The sequence below is a fragment of the Lynx rufus genome, unplaced genomic scaffold (assembly GCF_022079265.1).
Source record: "Lynx rufus isolate CCGP_SWC_20201006 ecotype Redwood Valley unplaced genomic scaffold, mLynRuf1.p SCAF_3, whole genome shotgun sequence".
In the NCBI taxonomy this organism is placed as follows: domain Eukaryota; kingdom Metazoa; phylum Chordata; class Mammalia; order Carnivora; family Felidae; genus Lynx; species Lynx rufus.
This window is the reverse complement of record NW_025814845.1, coordinates 118600114-118617441: the sequence shown is the minus strand read 5'-3', so window position 1 is coordinate 118617441 and position 17328 is coordinate 118600114. Positions and strand designations below refer to the sequence as shown.

The window sequence follows — 17328 nt, the reverse complement described above, 5'->3', positions numbered from 1 at the left end:
AATGATGGGCATTATGAACATATTAAAATTTTAGCCAGGTATGCTTTAGCAAGGGAGGTTCCCAGTGAAACACTACATTCTAACATTTTGTCCTTTGTCCTTTTCAGAGCTCTGAAGTCAGCAAAGCGATTATAGAAGAGCCAGAGCAATTTGTGGAATACAACAGCAAAGCAGGTATAATTGTGGGTCTCAGTAATTAACACATAATGTTTATTTAGATTGACAATGAATTCAAAATTATAGCCCCTATCATTAAAAAAATATTTTTACAAAAGTGCCAGCTTGGTGTCTTAGATTTTGTGTAACTGCATGTTATAGTTGGCTGACCATATCCTAAAAAGGAATTGATATCTATGCATATATTAAATTAATTTTGAGGGTTTCAATTAGGCAAGGCCTAGATATAAATATGAAGGAATTTAATAATAATAATAATAATTAAATCAACACATATTCATTAAAGGCCTGTTACATGGCAAACACTCATCTGTGGGGTAATTGGTGATTTTACAGAACAAAACAGGCATGGTCCATTGCTGCCCTCAAGGAGCTTGTGGAGGTGACATGTAATAAATAAGGAAATATCAATATATGAATGAAAACTGTGGTAAGTGCAATGAAGAGAAATAGCAGAGTTTGTGGGAGAAAGTATTGGGAGACAGGGAGGAATCTATTGTGGACTTGCTAAACAGAGGGTATTTCTCTGGAAAATGACACTTAAACTAAGAGCTGAAGTGTAGGGAAGAGTCCCAGGAAGATGGAATAGCAGTGAATAAACATAATAATTGGTAAGAGGATAAAGTAGCTATACCAAAGTCACAAAGCTAGAGAGAGGAGTAAGAGGAAGCCGGATTGATAATTGGATGAAAATGAGTATGGGAAGTGGCCTAGTCCCATAGGGCCTCAATGGCCTTGGTAAGGGGACTTTGTCCCAGGTCAGCTTGGCTACTTTCTGCCTTTGGCATTTCTATGCAATGCCATTTAGCCTTCTCTCCTGGTTCTCTGGATATAGATGCTTTTAAATCTGCCATCTAACCCTACCTTCCTGCATCTGCCAAAGTACTACGTAAATGTCTTAGGGTTGTGGAAAGAGGTCCTCAATATGTTCACTTCTTTGAACACTAGTTCTGTGACAAGTTCTGCATAAAATGGTTTGGAGTCAAGAAATTCTGAAATTGCCTGAGTACTATAACACTCTCAGGAGCTTTAACACAGTAGAGGTTTTGAGAACCTATAATAAATAGTAAATAACCAAACAAACATATATGTCTATGTCTATATGTATGTGTGTGTATACCTTTATTTAATCTGGCATTTCCCAAAGCTATTTTCAGGTTTACACTAGAAAATGTTTTAGAAGTTTCTTTCTTGGAAATACACATTTTAAGAGGTTCCCTATACTTCTGAGGCTGGCCTGCTTTTAGGTAATTTGACCTATTTAATGGCTATGCACATTAAATGATATTAGAAATTTTATTATAATCTAGATGATTCAAGCTAGAAAAAAAATCTGTCTGCTTCAGTGGTTTAGCCTTTTCAGGCAGAAGATTTTTCTCGACCTGAATTATATGGTTAATTGCTTCAAATCTTGATCATACTTTTCATGTGAAAATATTATGGAGTAAAGTCTTACTAAATAATTTTCAGTATCGGTATTAATAATATTTGTTCTCTCAAATCAGGCAAAAGAAAACCATAAGAGAAATTTTGCATCTCAGCTGCTCTGAATCTTATTCCTTTCCATTGAAAATGCTTATTCTTGTTGGTTTATAAAATTGTCATAATTTTAAAAAGTCTTCAAGTTAGGAAAATGACTTGGGGTAGTGCCTACTGTAGCACCTAAAGAATTATTTGATTTTGTATAAAATGTGGAGATTTTGTATTTATAACAATGAAAATTTCAGTAAGCCAGAATATTAGAGTTAACCTAAACTTATTCCAGAAGAGAGGTTCTCAGCATCTGTCTTGGAAAGCGTATTGACTTTTTTAGATCAATTCAGCATCTTTCAATTCAGTTAACTATTATTAAAACAGTAAGATAAAAACATGAAGAATTCCCTAGGATTTCGTAACTTGGAAACAAAAAGCCTTGTTTCATCCCCAGAAAGACAACAAACAGCTGTCCTTTAATTACTACTTTTGCCATTTGGTTTCAACTAGAGATGTCTCAAATTTAGAATCTAATTAGAAATCTTAATTGAAAATGGCTAAAAAAATAAAAGAAAAAGAAAAAGAAAGAAAAGAAAGAAAAAGACCAACATGGAAACATAAAAGTAGAGATAAAAATAGAAATGGTAATATTTCAGCCAGATTGAATAATCGCCTGTCATTAAATGAGTTGGCCTCTGGGGAACATATTATCTGGCATGAAATTGAACTTTACTCTTCCCTCTCTCAGGAGGGATTTCTCAACCAAATGACTAGTCTTTTAATCTTTAGAAATTGTAATTTTTAGGGACTATATTTTGCTCAGTATAGGAACAATGGTTTTATTTATTTAAATTTTTTTTTTAGGGTTTATTTTTGAGAGAGAGAAACAGAGCATGAGCTGGGGAGGGGCAGAGAGAGAGGAAGACACAGAATCCAAAGCAGGCTCCAGGCCCTTAGATGTCAGCACAGAGCCTGATGCAGGACTTGAACTCACGGACCACGAGATCATGACCTGAGCTGAAAATGGACACTTAGCCAGCTGAGCCACCCAGGCACCCCCAAACAATGGTTTTAAAGTGTTGAGGCCATGGTTAAATCCCTGTTCCCTAACTCGTTTCCTGTCTGAACTTGGACATATTTTCTAAACATTTTCAATCTCAGTTTACCCATCTTTAAAATGGGATTTTAAATCTCATGCAACATGGTTTCTGTTTTATTTGTCTTTTAACTTCCACACTGACTAGTATATAGTAGCAGCTTTAGATGCATTAAGTTCTAAAAAGGAAGGAAAGAAAAGAAAGGAGTAATCAGAAACAAAATTAAATTTGAGAATACATAAGAATAATATCTAGCACAGAATATTGCAAATATTAAACATTCAGAAAGTGCTTATTGATTCTGCACCCTGGAGGCGAAGACTCAAAGCAGATTAATCCTTTTCCTCAAACTTTTTTTTTCCTTATAGATATTTTGGATTCTGCTCTTCAGATTATAAACCCCACTTAAAGGCATAGTGACATTATTTCTGAATTACAGCACTTTTCATGCTCTTAGGCATGATAGTTGCTCAATTAATATTTGTTTAATTGAGTGAAACCACGAATTAACAGTGCTAGAAAGTAGATAACCCAGATTGTCCTATTCCCTTGTTGACAAACACTGTATCTAACATCCTATGCAAAAGTGGTTGTCCCTATGAATGATTTCTTTCAGTGATAATATACCCACTTCCTGCTGCTTCTCCATGCAGTCTGCTCCCTTCAGATTAACCAATTTCCTGTTGCTTATGTATATTCTACATTTGTAGCTTTTTGTCTTTGCTTGCATTCTTTCTTTTCAATATTTTCTTTTTTTTTTGTCTTTCATTCTTGCTTTCCTCTTCAACCCCTCTTCTCTTCTCCCTCCCTTTTATCTATCCCCACATTTTTGATATACAAATCTCTCAATGTCCAATTAAATATCATCTCTTGAAGCAGTTCCAGGTATCTCCTGAGATAATTATTTTAATCCCCCTTTTGTTTGTTTGTTTGTTTGCTTGTTGTCAGGCACTGTTCCTTGCTCCCCATCTGTGGAAGGTGACCCTGACTTAGAGCCAGTGAAAACTCAGCTGGATATGTTAATGGCTCTTTCCTCCCATCCTCTACTCCATCCTGTTTCCTTTTACCAAAAACAAACAAAAACCAAAAAACAAAACAAAACAAAACAAAAAAACCACCTCACCAAAGGAGTGAACCTCTGGCAGAGTTTACCACATGCTTCCACAGTGGTGTCTGGGTTACTGGTGAGATAAATTTAGGCCATGAGCACCAGGCAACAGTCACATCAGTTGTCTGAGTCTGATTGGGTTTCTGAATGTGTCCTTAGTTTTGGCTGCCATGTCCTCGAGGTCTGGAGCCTGGCTCTGCACCCAGTGGTTCGAGTACCCTGATTCCCAGGACACCTGCCTGCGACTCATACCCTGTGGCCTTACTTTACTTTGGGTCTCCCTCCCTGATTTATGATTTGGACACACACATGATGCTGAAAATTGCCCCTGCACAGAAGCTACTACTGCTTCTCCATCCCTCATCCCAAACTTAAAGGAGCCCCTATTTATTGATGCCTATTTAGATCAAACTTGAGTTTATCAATTAAGTCTTGGTAATTGGACACTTGGTCTATATAATTTTTTTAAAAAAATATTTATTTATTTAAATGTTTATTTTTGAAGAAGAGAGAGAGAGAGAGAGAGAGAGAGAGAGAGAGAGTGAGGGAGGGCCAGAAAGAGAGGGAGACACAGAATCTGAAACAGGCTCCAGGCTCTGAGCTGTCAGCACAGAGCCCAACGTGGGGCTCTAACTCACAAACCATGAGATCGTGACCTGAGCCGAAGTCAGACACTTAACCAACTGAGCCACCCAGGCACCCCAAATTTTTATCTGTTTTTGAGAGAGAGAGAGACAGAGAGAGAGAGAGAGACAGAGAGAGAGAGAGACTGAGCCAGGGAGGAACAGAGAAAGGGAAACACAGAATCAGAAGCAGTCTCCAGGCTCCGATCCCAAAGCAGAGCACAGATCCCAAAGCAGAGCTCAAACTTACAAACCGTGAGATCATGACCTGAGCTGAAGTCGGACACTTTAACCGACTGAGCCACACAGACGCTCTACTCTTGGTCCATATAAATCAATATTTTGTTCCCAGTTTCTCTTCTTACTCCTTTACAGAATATGTTCTTTTTCCTTCCTTTCATGATTCTGCATTCCTCTTAATTGAGTTCACATTAATTATTACCAAAGCATTCCACTTGTACCTCTCTTAGTTCATCTTCCATTTTTCTAGCCGTTAGTAATTGTAAATATTAATAAAATTAATAATTCTGGTAATATTGATTGACCTCTTGCTATATCTTCTAATTTCTTTTTATTTGTTTTATTTATGTTCAGTATTTTAAAAATCTACACACAGGAAAATTCATGCTTTTTGGTGTATAGTTCTAGACTTTTTGACATTTTGACAAATGTAAACAGTCATATACACACCACTACAATTAAGATACAGAACACTTACATCACCCCAAAATCTTTTGGCTTCTATCCCTTTATGGTCAACCTCTCCTGCTTACCTCCAACCATTAGAAATCACTGATCTATATTTTATTCCCATAATTTACATTTTCCAGAATTATATAGTATGAAGCCCTTTGAATCTGGCTGCAATGTGCTGAAGATTCATCTAAGTTTTGTGGGTATCAATGATGTATTGCTTTTTATTGCTGAGTAATATCCCATTTTGTGGATATACTTTAAGGTGATTATCAATTCATCATTTGAAGAGATTTGGGGTGATTTTGAATTTTTAGTTAAAAAAAACATTAAAAACAGGTTTTTATGTGACCATAAATTCCATTTCTCTTGGGGAAAATAAATAGGAGGAAGACTTCTGGGTCATATGGAAGGTCAGTGTTTATAAGAAACTGACAGACCTTTTTTCCTAAGAAGAGATACTATTTTGCATTCCTATGAGCAATGTACTCATGTTGTCTGCAAATAAAGACAACATTAGTTATTTGTTTTCAATCTGTATGTCTTTTATATCATTTTTAAAGTTTATTTATTTATTTTGAGACAGAGAGAGAAAGAGACAGCATGAGAAGGGGAGAGGCAGAGAGAGGGAGAGAGAGAATCCCTCCACAGAGAATCCCTCTGTGCTAATAGCACAGAGCCTGACATGGCTCGAACGCATGAACCATGAGATCATGACCTGAGCTGAAACCAAGAGTCGGACACTTAACAGACTAGCCACCCAGACTTGCCTCAATCTGTATGTCTTTTAATTCTTTTCCTTGGCTTACTGCATTGGTTAAGATCACCAGTGTGAAAATGAAGAGGAAAGCTAAGAGTGGAAGCCTTACCTTATTCCTGATCCTAGGAGCAAAGTATTGAGTCTGTTATAATCCAGCTGTAATCATAGCTGTAGGATTTTTCTAGATGCCCATTATTGAGTTAAAGTACTTCCCTTCTCTTCCTAAATTGCTGACAGTTTTTTTTTTTTTTTTAATGGATGGGAGTTTTATTGTATGCATGTTGAATTTCCTCTACTGTTTTTTGGTGTGTTTTTTTTTTTTTTGCATCTTTTGGATTATCAAATGTTTTTTTCTTAATTTCTTAGTCTTTTGATATAATGAGTTGTATTAATAGATTTTTTAATGTTAAATAGTTTTTCCTTCCTGGAAAAAACCCCTCTGTATGCTGTATGCTTGAGTGAAACTTGGTAGTTTTTATTCAAAGATTGTTCAATTTTATTTGTTACCTTTTTTATCTTCATATTGTTCAGAATAGTTCTTTATTATTATGTTAAGGTTAGTGGTCTATAATGAGCTCTACTCTTCCTTTCCCAATATTGTAATTTATAGCTTCTTTTTATCTTGGTCTATCTAACTGGAGTTTATCAATTTTATTTATCTTTTCAAATAAACAGCTTTTGGTTTCATTGATTTTTCTCAATTGTTTTCATTTTCAATCACATTGATTTTTGCTTTTGTTTTTATTATTCTCTTCCTTCTGCTTGCTTTGAGTTTAATGTACCCTTTCTAGTTTCCTAAAATGGTAGTTTAGATCTTAGATGTAAGACTTTTCTAGTATTAGTGTTCTAAATTTCTGTCAGTACCACTTTAGTTGCATCCCACAAATTTTGATATTATTTTTATCTTCATAATTCAAATGATTTCCTAATTACCTTAGTAACTTTCTCTTTGGCACAGTGGTTGTATAGAAGTGTGTTGCCTAATTCTCAAACATTTGAATTTCCCAGATATTTTTGTGTTATTGGATTTGGCCTAATACCATTATGTTCTAAATATATATTATTTCAATTAAAAAAGAAGAGTCCCAGTTTTATGGCCCATGTCAAAAAATGGGGACTACCTTCAGGTCAAAAGCACAAGGAAAATAGGGAAAGAAAAATTCACCCTTGTGTGTATGTTTCTCCATGTTTAGCTCCTTGTCAAAATTTTCCTGCTGTTGTTTATTTTTTTACATCATCAGGTAGCTCACTTTTTGTGTTTACTTCCAATCAGTGGAGATACAGTGTTTTGTTACATTGGTCCATCTTTGCTAAAAATGAAATACCTAAAAACTTTGCATATATTTGTTTAATTCTCTCTACAATTAATCAGGCAGGCATTGCCATTTTGCCAATTTATGTTGAGGAAACTAGGATAGCACAGTTAAGTAAACTGCCCAGGGTCCCAGAGTAATTGGCAGAGCCTTGGCAGTCTGGATCCATCATAGGTTTCTTAACCACATTCCTATATAACTTCTCTCATGACAGATTACTGTAATAAGAAGTGCCATGTGAGAGAATTCCAATGTGTTTACCAGACTAACATAGAGTTAAATTATTAAAAAAGACTCCAGAAACACAACAAGAAATGGCCAAACAAAGACACATTTATTAACTTTTCTGACAAAGGATTAGGGAGTGAAGAAATTCTCAGAATAGTTTGCTAAGAGGAAAAGCGTCAGGGAATGTTAAGTGCTAAAATGTGTTGTGTTGGAGGCAGGGAGGTGTGGAAATGGGGCAAGGGGATAGAAGCAGGAGTGAGAGAAAGGCGTGGAGGTGGGTATTATGTTGCTTGTTCTATTTAAGGACTGAAACTAGTACTTTCTCAAGGACGGGATATGAAAGGGAACATTTCTATTTACACACTGCATCCCATATAGTAGATGCTCAAGAAATACATGTCATATGGATTTATGACTATGGTATTTCCTTTCCTTACTTCTCCTTACCTATGGGATAAGAGCGATCTTAAAAGTTGGAGGACTTCAGCCAAGATTGAGAAGATGGGACAGGAAGAAGGAAAGTCTACGGATGTTGTTTTATTCAGTGTTCTGGCATAAATTAATGACATACATTTCACATAAAGTTTGAACTGGAATATCATATTGTCTCAGTGGAAATCCTTAATATATTCTAGCTGATCACAGAGGATTAACCCATACTACTAAGGGGACTTATCAAATCACTCCATGATTTTCTTCATTTCCAGAAGATGCACTAGAGAAATGCTAGATGAGTTTGCAGAACAATGGCTTGAACCTCACTGCTCAGCCCCATTCTTTTTATAGGTCTTCTGTCCGATTCAAGTTTAGCAGTTGAATTCTTTCTTCTTTTTTTTTTTTTATCACCTATTGCTTGCTCTTACTTTTATTGTAGTGCAATTTTATTGAGTAAACATTTTAAGGTGGAATGTGTGATTTTGTACATATTGGAGAGTAAAGGACCTGCTTGTAGTAAAAGAATTAAGACTCATTATCTGTATGCAGTAGGCAGTATGGATAAGAAAACTTAGTTATGCCGTATTATATTCTTTGTAGATAACCTCAGGCACTCTATGAACTTCTCTGGAGAGCTAAAGTGAAATTATAATAATCACATCTATACATTTATTCTTGCCTGTTATAATAAAAAGCAGAAGATAAAATTTTAATTAAATTCATTATCTGTCTTTCTTTGAAATTTCAAATTTCAAAAGAAAATAAGCAATTAATCATCAGAAACTATAGATAATTTAGTCAATACTAATTGGAACTTGAAATGTATCATCATAAGGAATTCAGTCAGTTCTGTGAATTAATAACTTCTGATGTCTACATTAGAAATGTCCTACGGTTATAATCAAAGTTTCAGTTTTAGTTTTGCTTGAGCACTTGGTATTTAACTGGCCTTGGGTGTTTGTGTGTGACAGTGTTCATAAGGATTTGAGACATTTGATGTTGCTGAGACAGCACTTCCTCGAGTCTGCTTTAGTACATGTGGAAAAAAAAAAGAAAAGAATCAACCTCCAGCCAAATTAAAATTCTTTCTGAACATCTCTGCTTCTTAAGATAGGCTTGAGATGGGCTGCTAGGAGTCATTATATTTGAAATATGAAGTTTGCTGAATAAAAGTATCAGGGGAAAAAACCTGTCATCTTAAGTGCAGACAATAAACTCCTATCCTTTATTTGGTCTTCCAGATGACAGAGAAGGACATTAAAAAATACCCAAGCATCTAGTGAACTGTTACATAACTCTGTTGTGTTATTTCTTTAAATCTTTGCTGGGTGCTAGCAATTTTTTTTAAGTGCCTTTGGGGCTTGAGACCAGGTTTTACAAGTTTTTGTCAAGTAGGCAGAATCAAGGTGTCACATGATGTGTTTATAGAAGAAAACATTTTCATGACATTTCTGTCTTTTTGGGAATATCCAATGAAAATTCCTGTTGTTTGTGTAATAGGTGGGAAGCAACCACGAGTGTCACACCCTGAAGAGAAGGGTAAAAAGCTTACCTCAGAACAAAAGACCTTCTCTCTAGTTCCAGCATGGCTACTAGCCAGCTGTGCACATGGAGCTCTCCCACCTCATTTCTAGGCCTCAGTGTTCCCATCACTTAAATGAGACAACTGCTTGTTTCTTTAAGTCTTTTCAAGTCTATATTCTGTTAGAACATTTTATTATAGCATTTTTTAAATTATTATTTTGTTTTAGAGAGAAAGTGTGTGGGGATAGGGGAGAGGGGCAGAGGAAAGAGAGAGAAAGAGAGAGAGAATACTTTAAGCATGTTCCATACTCAGTATGGAGCCCAACTTGGGACTTGATCCCATGATCCTGGGATCCTGACCTGAGCTGAAATCAAGAGTCGGGCACTCAACTGACTGAACCACCCAGGTACCCCTTATTATATTATTTTAATGAGGGATTATGGGTAGACATCTGTAACCAACCTGTCACAAAGAGATGATTCAGATTAAATCGAGCATTTTCTCATATCTTCACTTTGTAGTTCTTCAGGATGCCTTCATTTTTATGACAGACACAGAGCAAAAACTAGCAAATCAGATGGCCTACTGACCATATTCCTAAAGTTGGTCCAAGTGCTCCCTCTCAGGATGTCAGGTCACTGTTAAAACTATGTAAATTATGGTTCAGATCTGGCCTAGTGCTGGCACAAAGACTACAGAGTTCTCAGGATTAAAGGGCCTTGTCACAGGGATTGACAGAGCCTCTTTTACTTTATACACAGTGGAGATCAACATTGTTCTTATCCTAATTTGAGACTAACGAGCAGTAGACTGACCTTTGATTTACAATGAACCAAAGATACAATCCCTCTGCTTGCTGAACTGAGTTCTTTGCTCTGAGTTGTTGCTCTGTGCTCTTTGTGAATATCAAGATTTTGCTAGTTTCAATGAATATTCAGTTAATACTCATTGTGACTTGGGACTATTTCTTGACTGAGATTGCAATCTCCAGAAGGCAGTCCTATGATTCAAAGAAGCAAAAGGAGGAAATTTTACCCCTTTGTTAAGTATCCAGAATGGTGGGTCTGTAGAATTGGATATGTTCAATCATCAGATTCTATTTTTAAACTTCAATTCTTTAGAATTTTTGCTATTGATTCTTTTTCATGGTTGTTTGTCCACTGAAAGTATATTCTCATCAGGACCCAGTAGAAGTGATAGGGATGAGTATGTCTCAAGAAGACGGAATGTTATAAATAGAACTATAAAAATATCTACCATGATGGGGTTTTTTTTGTTTGGTTGGTTGGTTTTTTCTCTTTCCTGGAGGTTTTGGTGCTTAAGCTTTAAATGCTATGTTGATATGTTATAGGTTTCCCAGAGATTTCTATTTTTAGGAAGGAAAATAATATAAATAAAAAGATAAATAAAATAAATGTTTCCTAGCCCTACTTCCTTTCTCCCTACCTATCTGCCCTAGTATATTTTTTAAGAGATGATAAACATTTGAAGATTTTTGTATGGTAAAGTTGAAAAGCGATAGCAGGTAGAATACAGAGAAGAATTAGAAACTCACATTAACTTCCTTGTTTCTCCAGTTACTAAGTGGAACAAATTACTTTTTAACCTTCAGTTTTTCACCTGTAAAGCTGGAGTTACATCTTAAATTTGTTATAAAGATTAATGTTATACATATGATGTGATAATACAGAACATGGCACATGGCACATAATATTCAGAAAAGTCACATAAGTACTCAGAAAATTGTGGTTGCTTTTGGATAAAATGAATTTCAAAAGCAGTAGTGGAGAGACTCCGTGAAGTGGATATTAGTAGAACCTCCTTTGGTTTGGTATTTACAAGGAGGAAAAGGAAGAGTACCATGCCGGTCACTTATATTTTATTACACCCTTTCCCCTCCTTCCTGTTTCCATGCGTCACTATAGTTTGAACCACTGTGTATTCTGAAACCCCAGTCCAGATGTGTTCAGTAAGTTGCTGGACTCTAGATGATCCTGATTTTGATGACATCAAGACACTAGTTCTTATTATGAGCTGCCATATACATGTCCTGGCCAACCTCCAACATTCTCCAAAGTGTGGCATACAGTGACCTGAGTCTGTTTAGCCAAGTATTCAATAGAGGTGTGTTGGGCCTGACCCTGCCAAGAGTCAGGCAGCACAGCTAAGTCTGGAGAATGCAAAAGTAAAAGGAAGAGAGAATGAGGAAAGAATCACATCTGGGTTAGGGTTAGTCACTGGAAAAAGTTCAATACAAAGAGGCCAACAAATAGATGAGTAAAAAGGAGGTAGGTGTCAAGAGCCTCAGACAGACAACCCAGATTATAAAATTCTGGGTAGAAATGAGAGTACTATATGTAGGTCATAAGTCAGTGGCTAGAGAGACTGAAGCCCAGGCCAGGATCCATAACAGCTCTTGGCATCTGTCTAGAAAGTCTGATTAAGTGACATGGGCCTTTAGCCCATATTGGCTTTTTATTTGGCAGAATTCCGTATTCACTTCTCCCAGTTTATGGGAATGGAATCTGGGCTTCTATTCTTAAAATGGTGCTTCTCATGCTTGAATGTAGGTAGAAATGCTCTATGCCATAATGCAGTTTCTAATTTAGAAGATCTGGGGTCTGGCTCAAGGTTTTGCATTTCTAACAGGCTTCCAGGTGACTCATACTGCTGGTCTAGGGATCGTGTTTTGAGTGGCAAAGCCTTAAAAGACTGTTGCTGTTTGGTCTTGCTAAATCCATGGGTCTTCTGTCTGTCTCATGTCAGTGCTGCTTCCTTGTGGTAAAGCCTGGAAGCTGGGCTTTTGATCAATCTGGAGCCTTGACAACTCTCATCCTTATTCTTCTTGTGACAAAGGGGCTCACATTGAATTTAATATTGGTAGCAAAACCATACTGACAATTTAAAGAATTCAATTGTCTCCTGACACAGTTGGTTTCTTGGGCAGAAATGTTGCCCTAGAATCTTAATTCACTGCTCTGTCAGGAATTATGCTCTGCCTCATGAGAGGCAAGGAAGGTCTTGACCTTAAATACATGCCTGATTTTTTTTTTCAGGTAAAATATCAAATTTGCCAATTTATGCCATTTTCCTCAAAAAGAATCTTTTTCCTGAAACTTTTTTTTTAATTCTTCTATTACTTTCCAATGATATAAATAAGAATAAATCCCTGTTACTGAGAATAGGGGCCTAGTTGCAGAACTTTGAATATAATTATCCTATGAAGATGGTAGCTTTCAAAGTACCCTGACATTTGCCATGAGGAAAAAGAAACAGAGAAGGCAGAGGTAAATAATATTCCTGGTTTTATGTCTTCTTGACATTATATAGCATTTGGCTGATCCTTACAAGCCCTGTCCCTCCATATTCCCTCTTGTAAATTGCAGGGCTTTAGACAGTTTTCAAGTGATTTGGCATTGTGAATTATATCTGGTTTATCAGAATGTCCTGGTGTTAGAAGTTTCAGGATACTGACATGAAGTGAACAAGTTTAGTGGGTTGGCTACTGAAGGGCTATACAATCACCATAATAGAGACTTGCTACTCTGTTTATTTTTGAAATGGATAGGAATTAATCATTTATTCAACATTTTATATCAAAGCACTGTTTGGAAAGCTGAACAAAAGCCACAGGTACATAGTGTCAGTGAGCCTCCAACACTCCCTGCCCGGACCTCAGCCTGAACAGGCTAGGGAATATCTTTAACCAGAGGTATGCCCTTCTGGTTAGAACCCAGGCACAGCCCATCATATGATGCCTTATATTCCTGTCATCCTGGGATAGCACCTAAACCACAAGCACCCCCTGTCCTGTATCCTTGCCCCTTGTGTCATCCTCATTTTGCTATGGGCAAATGACTCAATCTTCCCCTGATCTTCTCACTTTTAAAAATGTTATATAATGTCCTTAGGGTCTTCTATTCCTATAGAAAACAGTTTCTTTAGCCTTCTACCTCTTCAGAAAATGTTTTCTGTGTCTTTTTGTCTTAATGGAAACTTGGTTTCTGGGGTTTTCTGCTTCCTAGTTGCCTACTCTAATACAGACAGGCCACAAACCACAGGGACTGAAGGCTGGGCTACTATTTTCCTAGTAGTCGCAAGAGTCCCCTTAAGCTGTTAGGACCTCATGTAAGATTGCTGATGTCTGGCTATACCACTCCTCCACCCCTATTTGTCATGTTCATTGGTGAAACTTCTGCTTTCTTCAGACTTTTCTATGAGAACACGTCCTGCCTGTTATCCTCCTGGGAGATTTCAGTTTCCATGGGAATAACCCATTGAACATCCTTGATGCACAGTGTCTTTTTCTTACTAGCCCTAGTGACCAATAATACCATGCCATTTCAGCCATCTACTTATACCCATGGCAATACCTTGGACTTCTCATTACTCAGAACTGAATTATTCTCTCATCTGCCAATATGTTACATCTTTCCCCTTTAATGAGTTCCCAATACAACCTAAAAAAGATGTTTGGTCATATTTGTATTATTACAGTCTTAGCTTCACTATTCTCTCACTTCATCAGGAGGCAAAACCCCTACACTGTCAATGAAACTATCCTTCTCCACAAGACTGCTGAGCACTGTTGAAGAAAGCCACACACATATATCTATAAATCTGTGGTCTCCAGGCCCAGCTGGCCCCATAAAACTGCCTCCACTTGTTCCCTCATCTGGTACTCTTAAAGGCTAGCTCAGAACTCCACTTTTCTTCTCCAGCCTCCTACCCAACTTCTTCCCCATTTTCTCTCAACACATGACTTTGCCTTTTTAGTTAATTAAATGTATAATGAGTGTTTAGGATGTACCAAAGGTATAATGAAAAATATAGAGACATTTTGTACTTACTCAGTGTAATAAACAAAACTTTCCCTGTGCATTTGAAGTTTTTTGTGTTCCCCTTCCTGATCACATCCCTCACACTTGTTCCCCAAATATCATAATTATTCTGATTTAGTGTTTATCATGCATTTCTCTGTGGTTGGACTTCATATGTATGTACATCTACGCAATATAGAACTAGAGTACTATTTTACATGTTGTTAAATTTTCTATAAGTGCCATCATATCCCTCCCTCTGTCTTCCTGTCCCTCCTCACTCTTTCTCCTCTGTACTTTGTGAAGTTAATCAATGTTGATATATGAAGATTCATTTTATATAGAATGAATAGGCTACAATATATTTGTCTACTTTCTTAGTGACAGGCCTTTAGCCTGTTTCAATATTTTTTTATTGAAGCTGATTTATTATGAACATTCCTTCCATTATCTTCTGGTATGCATTTTCAATAATTTTTCTAAAATAGAAGCTTATAAGTAGAATTGCTTTTCAGTTTAAATCATGGATTTGAGAACTTGTATTCTAAATATAAGCATTTAATAATATAACTTTCCCTTTAAGCACATTTTTATATGTAGCATAGTGATTTTATTCTGATTTAAATGTACAAACACACACATTTTTATTTTAGTTTATTAAGGTTTGTTTTACAACCAAGAATATAATCTTAGTAAGCATTCCATGTGTACTTTGAAACAAAATATGTATTCTGTTGTTGGATGAAGTCTAATAAATACCAATGAGGTCAAGTTGTTAGTAGTGTTATTTAAGTATTCTGTATCCTCTCTGATGTTTTATCTACTTGTTTGATCTGTTGTAGAGAGTGGAATGTTGAGGTCTCTAAGTATATCACTGTGGATTTGTCTGTTTCTTTTTCAGTTCTTTAAGTTTTTGCTTCATGTATTATAAAGCTCTATTGTTAGGCCCATTTACCTTCAGGATAGTTACATTTTCTTGGTGAATTACAATTTTATCCTTATATAATACTAATGTGTGTTATATGAAATCTATTTTATCTGATATCAATAGTCACTGCAATTTTCCTTTGATTAGTGTTTCCATGATATAATTGTTTCAGTCTTTTCAGTCTTTTTACTTTTAACTATGTCATTATATTTCATTGTAACTATGAAGCATATAGTCAGGTCTTTCAAGCTGATAATCTTCTCTGTCTTTTAATTGGTGTGTGTGTGTGTGTGTGTGTGTGTGTGTGTGTGTAGCTTGCATTTAATGTGATTATTGACATGGTTGGATTAAAAACATTTTGCTACTTGTCTTCTATATATTCCATCTGTCTTGTTCTTTTCCTTTGCTTTAAATTTTATTTTGTATGTTTTGTTATTCCATTTTACCTTCACTATTGGGTTATTATTTATACTTATTTTTAAAAGTTATTAGTAATTACTCCCCAAATTGTCATAAACATTTTAATTACAATCTACCTTCAAGTATTTTAGTGATATAATTGTATACTATACTTTTAGTGTAAGAACTAGACAACAATAACTCCCCATTTGTCCCTGTCACCCTTCTTGCTATTGATGTTATATGTTACACTTTTATATATGCTATCAGTATATAATACATCACTACTATTTTTACTTTAGGCCAGTGGTTGGCAAACTCTGGCCTTCAGGCCAAATTCTGAATATTAATTAGTTTTACAAATAGAATATTATTGTAACACAACTATGCCTCTTTGTTTATGTATTGCCAATGGTTGCTTTTACACTGCCACAGCAGAGTTGAATGGTTGTGACAGAAACCATATAGTCCAAAAAGCCTAAAATATTTACTATCTGTCTTTAATAGAAGTATGCCAAACCCTGCCTTAGGCAATTATCTTTTATAGTCACTACAAACAAGAAAAGATTAAATTAATATTTACTTTCTTTTATATCGCTTATAGCATTCTCCATTTCTTTTGTGGATTCAAGTATCTCTCTGTTATGTCATACTTGAAAAACTTCCTTTAATATTTCTTGCAGTGCAAATCTGCTGATAATGAATTTGTCAGTTTTTATTTGTCTGGATAAAAGTCTTTGTGTCTCTTAATTTTTACAAGTTATTTCTACTTTGTATAAAATCCTGGGTTGATGTTTTTCTTATTTCAGTGCTTTAAAGATGTCACTTACATACTTTTAAACAAGAAGTCCAAAATATTTTCTTACTTTTATTACTCTATATGTAATTTGCTTTTTTTTTTTTTTTTTTGCTTTGGTCACCTTAAATTTTTTCTCCTTATCTTCGTTTTTTAAAAGCCTGACTGTGATATACATAGAAGTTTATCGTTTGTTTGATTTGCTTGTTTGTTTATGGGTATATTTGTGTACATGTCATTTCTCTGGTGTTTTGAAATTTAATATTTTTGGAAAATCTTAGGCCATTATCTCTTCAAATATCTATTCTGTCTTTTTCTTTTTTCTGAGATTCAAATAACACATATATTTAATTTGGTATTGTGTCACAGTTTTTGAATGCTCTCGTATGCATTTTCATTTTTCTTTGTGTCTTTTTTTTCTTTTTTTCTTTGTGTTTCAGTTTGGGTAATTTCTATTAGCTTATCTTCAAGTTCACTGATTACTTCATTGATGGTATCATAACTATTAATGATCTTGTCAAAGGCATTCTTCCTCTCTTACTGTGTTTTACATTCCTAGGATTTGTATTTGGTCATTTCCAATAGTTTCTATCTCTGCTAAAAATCTCCATCTGGTCATGCAAGTCATCCACATTTTCCATTAGAGTCTTAAGTATATTCTGTTTCTAACAGGTCCAACATTTGGGTCTTATATTAACCTGGTTCTCTTAACTGCTTTTTTCCCCTCTTTTCTCTTGACTGTTCATCTTAGTCTTCATCTTCTTTGTGTACTGTGTAGGATAGTAAAATATAAAAAAAATAGTACCTATGCCTGGAAGTGGGCATTCCTCTTTTCCTACTACACCTTTAAATTGAGTCAATCTAGTCAGTAACAGATCTGGGTTTGAGTTTTGTTGTTACTATGGCTGCCTTGAGTGCATCACCAGTTTCAAATAACTCTAACATTCATTTCT

The 17328-nt window shown here is 35.6% G+C and overlaps 1 protein-coding gene across 2 annotated transcripts in view; it reads left to right on the top strand.

Annotated features, from left to right (window-relative positions):
- INPP4B (inositol polyphosphate-4-phosphatase type II B) overlaps positions 1-17328 on the top strand; it is a 763493-nt gene that overhangs the window by 372117 nt on the left and 374048 nt on the right. For both annotated transcript variants that reach the window (XM_047091642.1, XM_047091643.1), the window contains exon 3: positions 108-174. The gene's annotated coding sequence lies outside the window, so the exon portion shown is untranslated. The remainder of the gene's footprint in view (positions 1-107; positions 175-17328) is intronic.